We start from the raw sequence: 6,052 nt of genomic DNA on the forward strand, positions 1-6,052 counted from the left end.
AGTGCGAAAAACGGACAGAGTTGTTATTGTAGGGGATTTTAATATTCATGTGGACAATGAGAATTAGTACTGCGTTTATCTCTCTATTAGATTCCATTGGCTTCTCTCGAAGTGTTCATAAACCGACTCACCATTTTAACCACACCCTCGATCTTGTTCTGGTATATGGTGTTAGAATTGAACATTTAATAGTGTTATCACAGAACCCCTTTTTATCTGACCACTGTTTGATAACTTTTGAGTTTATTCTGCTCAACTACACGCCATTAGGCAAAAACTTCTATACAAGATGTGATAGTGCTGTAGCTAAATTTAAGGATGTGATTCCATCAGCTTTTAATTCATTACCAAGTCACAAAGTAACGGAGGACTCCTATGCTAATTTCAGGCCCTCCCAAATCCATCATTTTGTTGATAGTGCAGCAGGCTCGAGGCAAATGACACTCAACCGTGTTGCCCCTCTAAAAAAAAGATAAAACAAAGACGGTTAGCTCCATGGTATAACACTGAAACTCGCAAATTAAAGCAAATATCGTGGAAACTTGAGAAGATTTGGCATTCCACCAAACTGGAAAATTCTAGTTTAATTTGGCAAGACAGTCTTAAAACTTATAGGAAGGCCCTCCGTAATGCCAGAGCTGCATACTACTCGTCATTAATAGAGGAAAATAGGAAGGTTCAAGGAGTCTTTATTATCCCCGAGAGGCAATTTGTTGTACAGCAGCATCTAACATAAAGAACACACAGGTTATACAAGACAACAGCCATACATCTAGAAACAAAAACATACGTAATACATGGAAGACCACATCTTACACTTGCTAATTAAAAACGCCCATAGCAGCAGGGACAAAAGAGTTTGTGTCTGTTTGTCATTGCATTTAGGCAGACTGAATCTGCGGCCTGACGGCAACAAGATGAAGCAGCTGTTCAGGGGGTGACTGGGGTTGGCCCGGACTGACTGGGCCTTCTTGAGGGACTTCTTAAGCCGGGATAATCAAGTTATCCTGGATGAATTTAGCTTTGACTTGGTTGCACAAACACGAGATTTATTCTTTGCGGCTAGCCTGGTCCACAGCAGGCTAAGAGCCAGGCTAAGATTAAATCCTTGAGTCTCATGTGTTAAATCAGCTGCCACTTGATCCACAATAAAGGTGTGTAAATTATTCTGCATGTGTTCTGCTTTATTATTTTTAACGTGCATTATTTGTCACTATTGTTGTCACAAGTTTGATTTAAACCCTACTATAGAAGTTGTTTAGATGGTTAGAAATGGTCGCACTGGCACCCAGATGCGGAGCGGCAATCAGGAGAATAAGGACTTTTCCCTGTGGGCCGGTAGTGTGTCGAGGCTGCCTGGTGTGCGACCGCTGCCCAGTGGCCGCTGCCCAGCTGGCTGACCTGTGCATCACATCAGTGTCCACTTTCTCTGTAAAAGTAGCCTACAGATGAGGAGCGCGGCGTCCGTGGTCTGTGCAGCTTCTGGTTTATAAAGGACGCTCCGGGGGTTGGGAGAATGCAGCGATAAACCCAGATGACATTGATGGCAGACTGGTGAGAGACCAAAACATTAATGATTTCATTTTCTTGTCCTTCTCTAATAAAGGATAGTTTGTGTTACTTCTGAATATGTAGGCCTAATGTTTTTTTTTTTATTATAGCTTACTTTGGTTTCCTAACCTTCTCAATAAGTCTCACATCACTGGACCAATAACGTGGCCTATAGTGTAGTTTACATTCATCTCACCGGGAACACCACAATGCTTCTTAATCTTTTTATTTTGGTGCTGTTACTTGTCAGAAGAATAAAAAAAAAAACATGTATTGAAGTTACTTACTTTTTCTAGTTTTTGTCCATTTGTGATTGTTCTGTATTAACATTAATTGTTTAAAGATATTTAGAATTAGACAGCTTATAGAGATTTGTGCATATGGTTGTAAAGCTTGTTCTTGTGTTGGGTTTGAAATTAAGCCTATAGTCCTTAGTTACCAAGGAACATTAATTCCCTCTGCTCACTTTTAAGGCAAAGTAGGCTAAATAATAATACATTTTATTTATATTGGTAGGCTACTCAAAGACACTTTACAGTAAAACCAGCACATTTATCACATAAAAACAGAAACAACAATAAAACCAACACATGAAACCAGCATATATAAAGCAATTAATACACAGTGTAGCCTACACCTTTGTAAAAGTGTCAGTCATTGTCGAAGTGTCCTTGGGCAAGACACTGAACCCCGAGTTGCCCCTGGTGCTGCGCATCGGAATGTGAATGTGTGTGAGTGTTTATCTGATGAGCAGGTGGCACCTTGTACGGCAGCCCCGGCCACAGTGTATGAATGTGTGTGAATGGTGAATGTTTCCTGTAAATGTTAAAAGCGCTTTGAGCAGTCGTTAAGACTGGAAAAGCGCTATATAAATACATTTAGATATTTTTACATCCTTACACATTCAGTTGGTCCGCTATAGTCTGTTGGGCTTTTTTTCTCCGTTTGATAACAGCGGTATTTCCCTTTTTGCATATTCTTCCCCTCCTCGTTACTTTCCATTAGAAGCTGCTGCTCATTGGGTGAAACATTTGGCGCATGCTTCTTCTCCATTTCTGCATCAGTAAATCTGTGATCGATACCGTGGTCTATATGAGAAAGCCGTGAACATGCACTTATCCTAGCTATCTACACCTGGCTTGACATAGCTTCACCTGTTCATCCCGTCTCGGCAAACGTGCAACCGATTAAGCCGCGATGAGAGGATCACACTAAGTCAAGCTGCGTTTTTTCACTTATTCTGGATATCTTTATTCTACTTTCGTGCAACAGGCCCCTGCTCTTTTATGAAAATGCGCTGTGCGATAACTGTTGTTATGATTTGGCACTAGATAAATAAAATTGATTTCAACTGAAATGAATGCATTGATTTACCCATACTTTATTATATAAACTTAACACATCCTTTACCTTATCACTTAAGTTCTCCAACATGTAATAACAGATTCTATCTTTCACTGGAAAGGACTTACCTAATTTCCATTGTTATGATTTTACATCAAAAAAACTCTTTTCTACCACTCTCTTCTTCAAGAGATAAATTACCTGTGCTGTGCACTTTGAAAAATGTTTTTGGCATAACCTCTGCTTTTCCCTTTCTACTAGTAATGGTTCTTTGCCCCTCAATCAGCATTGGGTATCCACATTCCCTTCCATTATATAATGATATTCCAAATTCTCTCCACAGGAGTATTACGACCAATAGAGCCACAGAACTGTCGCCACTGCTCTTTTTTACCTTGCCTAACTGTTTTCCTGACTATTGCCTGGGATCTTCTATATTGAACTAAACTCTGAAAATTATGTATTCTCTTTAGTTCTTTAAATGCTCTAATTCTAGATTTTATTACTACCTTACAGTCTTTCAAACACCATGGTACTATTTGATTGATTAACTTTAAATTTATTGTTTTTGGAATTGAAACTCCTGCTGCAACAATTATACCACTACTAGTGTCACAACAGCATTTCTTGACATCATGATGTTTATCAATAGAAAGAAGTAATTCATCACTAACTACTCTATACTTATCCCAATCTACCTTACCTAAAAGTGATCTCTCTTCTCTTACTTCACATTCCTTTCTTAATTACACTCCTATCTGAATCCTATTGTGTTGCTGTCTTCTAAACACCATCTTTTAAAAAGTCAGGCTATTCACTGACCAACCAGAGGCCTTCAGGTGTTACAGCCACATGTGTAGCTCATTAACATTCAAGGTTTCTTTCAATCAGTCGCAGCTGATGAGGTCAAAATTGCCTTTAAACTTCATGGGTAGAGAAACTGACTTATTAAAGCTGGTGTGTAGCAGACATCAGCACATAGTGCTAGTTAGGCCAGGATATAGTTCAAGCAAGTGGGTCATGTTAGCTTGTGTTGATTAGCAGGTGTAGTTTGCTAGCAGCTAGGCTAGCTTTAGACACTGCTAACTAACATCAGTGGCTATGGCTTTTGGGTTTGGCCTTAGGTAAGGTGTGGGCTCATGGCAATTTACAAGATGTTGATTGCCGTTAGTGCACTTTATGGTTTCAATTATGGATGTTTATTTTTTTAATACATGAATTTGTCTTAACAGTGTGATCTTGCTCCTGTCTGTGTGGACAACTGCAAAATGTGATAATATTCCCAATGGTAAGAATTAAAATGTCTTCCTAAACATGTGCATGTTAGTCCTTAGCACATATTTCAATTTGAACCCATTTGTTCATGCAGAAGTTCTTCATATGGAGTGTCGTGATCGTTACTTCATGATAGCTGTTGATCTCTTCTACACTGGGAATGAGCCTTCCTTTGAGGCTGTTGGTGAGGCTGTTGCACATCGTCATTACAAACTAGGGGTCAGAAACCATGTGTGATCATGCGCTTGGGCTACAGTGGCTATTTAGCCTTATTTGGTGACTTCTTAAGACTGATCTGGCAGGTTTTTACTTAGTAAATATGACCAACTAAACCCAGGTATTTCACTAAATGAACAGTGAAAATATATTTTTGAGCGGACAGCGGAATTTGTCTTTCAGATGAGACGGGTGTGTACCCCATCACTAAGCAGTATGCAGCAAAGTGTGGCTACAGTGTCGACGTTTTCCCAACATCGGAACATGTGGAGCTCCGAGCCTCTTACTTCAGCTGCCACACTGACAACAAGGTCCGTGCAAATGGCATGCATAACTGTTTTGGGATATTTATGCACACAATGCGTAGGCCTTTTTATTTTAATTTTTTTATTTATTTTTTTAGGACACATGTTTTCATAGATCTTACTGATGTTTCAGAAGGATGAAGTGTTCACATTCAACTTCAACCTGCTTGTGACACACAAAGGAAAGGAAGTCACCTATGCTTTGAACAAAACCTGTTCTCCCTCTCTACCCTGGTCTCCCAGAGAGGTCACCATGTGAGGTCAACTACATGGAAGTAAGCTTGGCTGCATCTTGTGTGAAATATGTGCAATTTCCAATGTTTACTAACCCTGGTTTATTTGTAGGTGTCTGTAAGAAGTGATGTGGCCTGTCCAACTGGGACAAAGAAGGATGACTGGGATGCTGTTTTCAAAACGGTATAATTGACAAGTCTGCTGGGAAATGTGTGGAATTTGTCATGTGCTGTTGGGTAATGTGCATCAAATTAGTATTTACAATTAAATGACAGTTTAAATTGTCTTCTTCAGGCTTATGCCTCAGCCACTGCAGATTGGCAGGTGATGTTTCAAAGGGTACAGCAGGAGCTGTTGCCCATTAGCCTTAAAACGGCTAAGACGCATGGATATGCATTTGACTTGACAGAAGGCTTGTATTTCGTACTCCATATGGACAACCTGAATCATACAGCACTGAGGTAAACCACTGATGCAGAGTTTAGTGCATGTAGTCCATGGTTTTTGAAATTCCAGAATGTTATGGAAAGCATCTAGTACAAAGCAGGATTTTAATTTGAGTGCCCCCCCTCCCCCCAGGTGAATGGTGTTCCAGTAGAGGTGGTCCATGCAACACTATTCTCCAGACAAAGCTGGGTTTTAGTCGTGGTTGACCTGGTGGCTGCTTGCTCTATGCGTCAGTATTCCAATCTTTTATGCTGTGGCTTTCTTTTCTTTTTTCCTTGACATACAGCAAATAAAACTCTTACTGGTGTAATATCCCACAGACAAAGGATCACATGACAACCGTGGCCACATTATGTGGGAGACTCCTGAGGTGCTGCATCCATTGGTGTCAGGTCATAACCGGATGCAGGTCAACATTGGCGTCAATGGTGAACTTGTGGAGCAGCCAGTTGCAGAGAAGAGAGGCTATATTGTGAAGCAGCACAACTCCACAGTAAAGATCAGCATCCCCTATAAGGCTGAAGGAGGATACAGGAAGGTCAGGAGGCAGAGTTATTTTTCATTAAACGTGTTTTAAAATGTGGAGGAACTTCTGATCAGTTGCATATTTTAACAATTTCCTGATTGTATTCTTTTACAGAGCATTGTGTCTGGGAACCTCTACGAGTTCTACTTTTTTC

General features: G+C 40.2%; 1 pseudogene; it reads left to right on the forward strand.

Moving 5' to 3' along the window:
• Positions 1-3,836: 3,836 nt before the first annotated feature.
• LOC116686311 (uncharacterized) overlaps positions 3,837-6,052 on the forward strand; it is a 114,164-nt pseudogene continuing 111,948 nt past the window's right edge.

The sequence above is a fragment of the Etheostoma spectabile genome, unplaced genomic scaffold, assembly GCF_008692095.1.
Source record: "Etheostoma spectabile isolate EspeVRDwgs_2016 unplaced genomic scaffold, UIUC_Espe_1.0 scaffold352, whole genome shotgun sequence".
NCBI classification, from domain to species: Eukaryota; Metazoa; Chordata; class Actinopteri; order Perciformes; family Percidae; genus Etheostoma; species Etheostoma spectabile.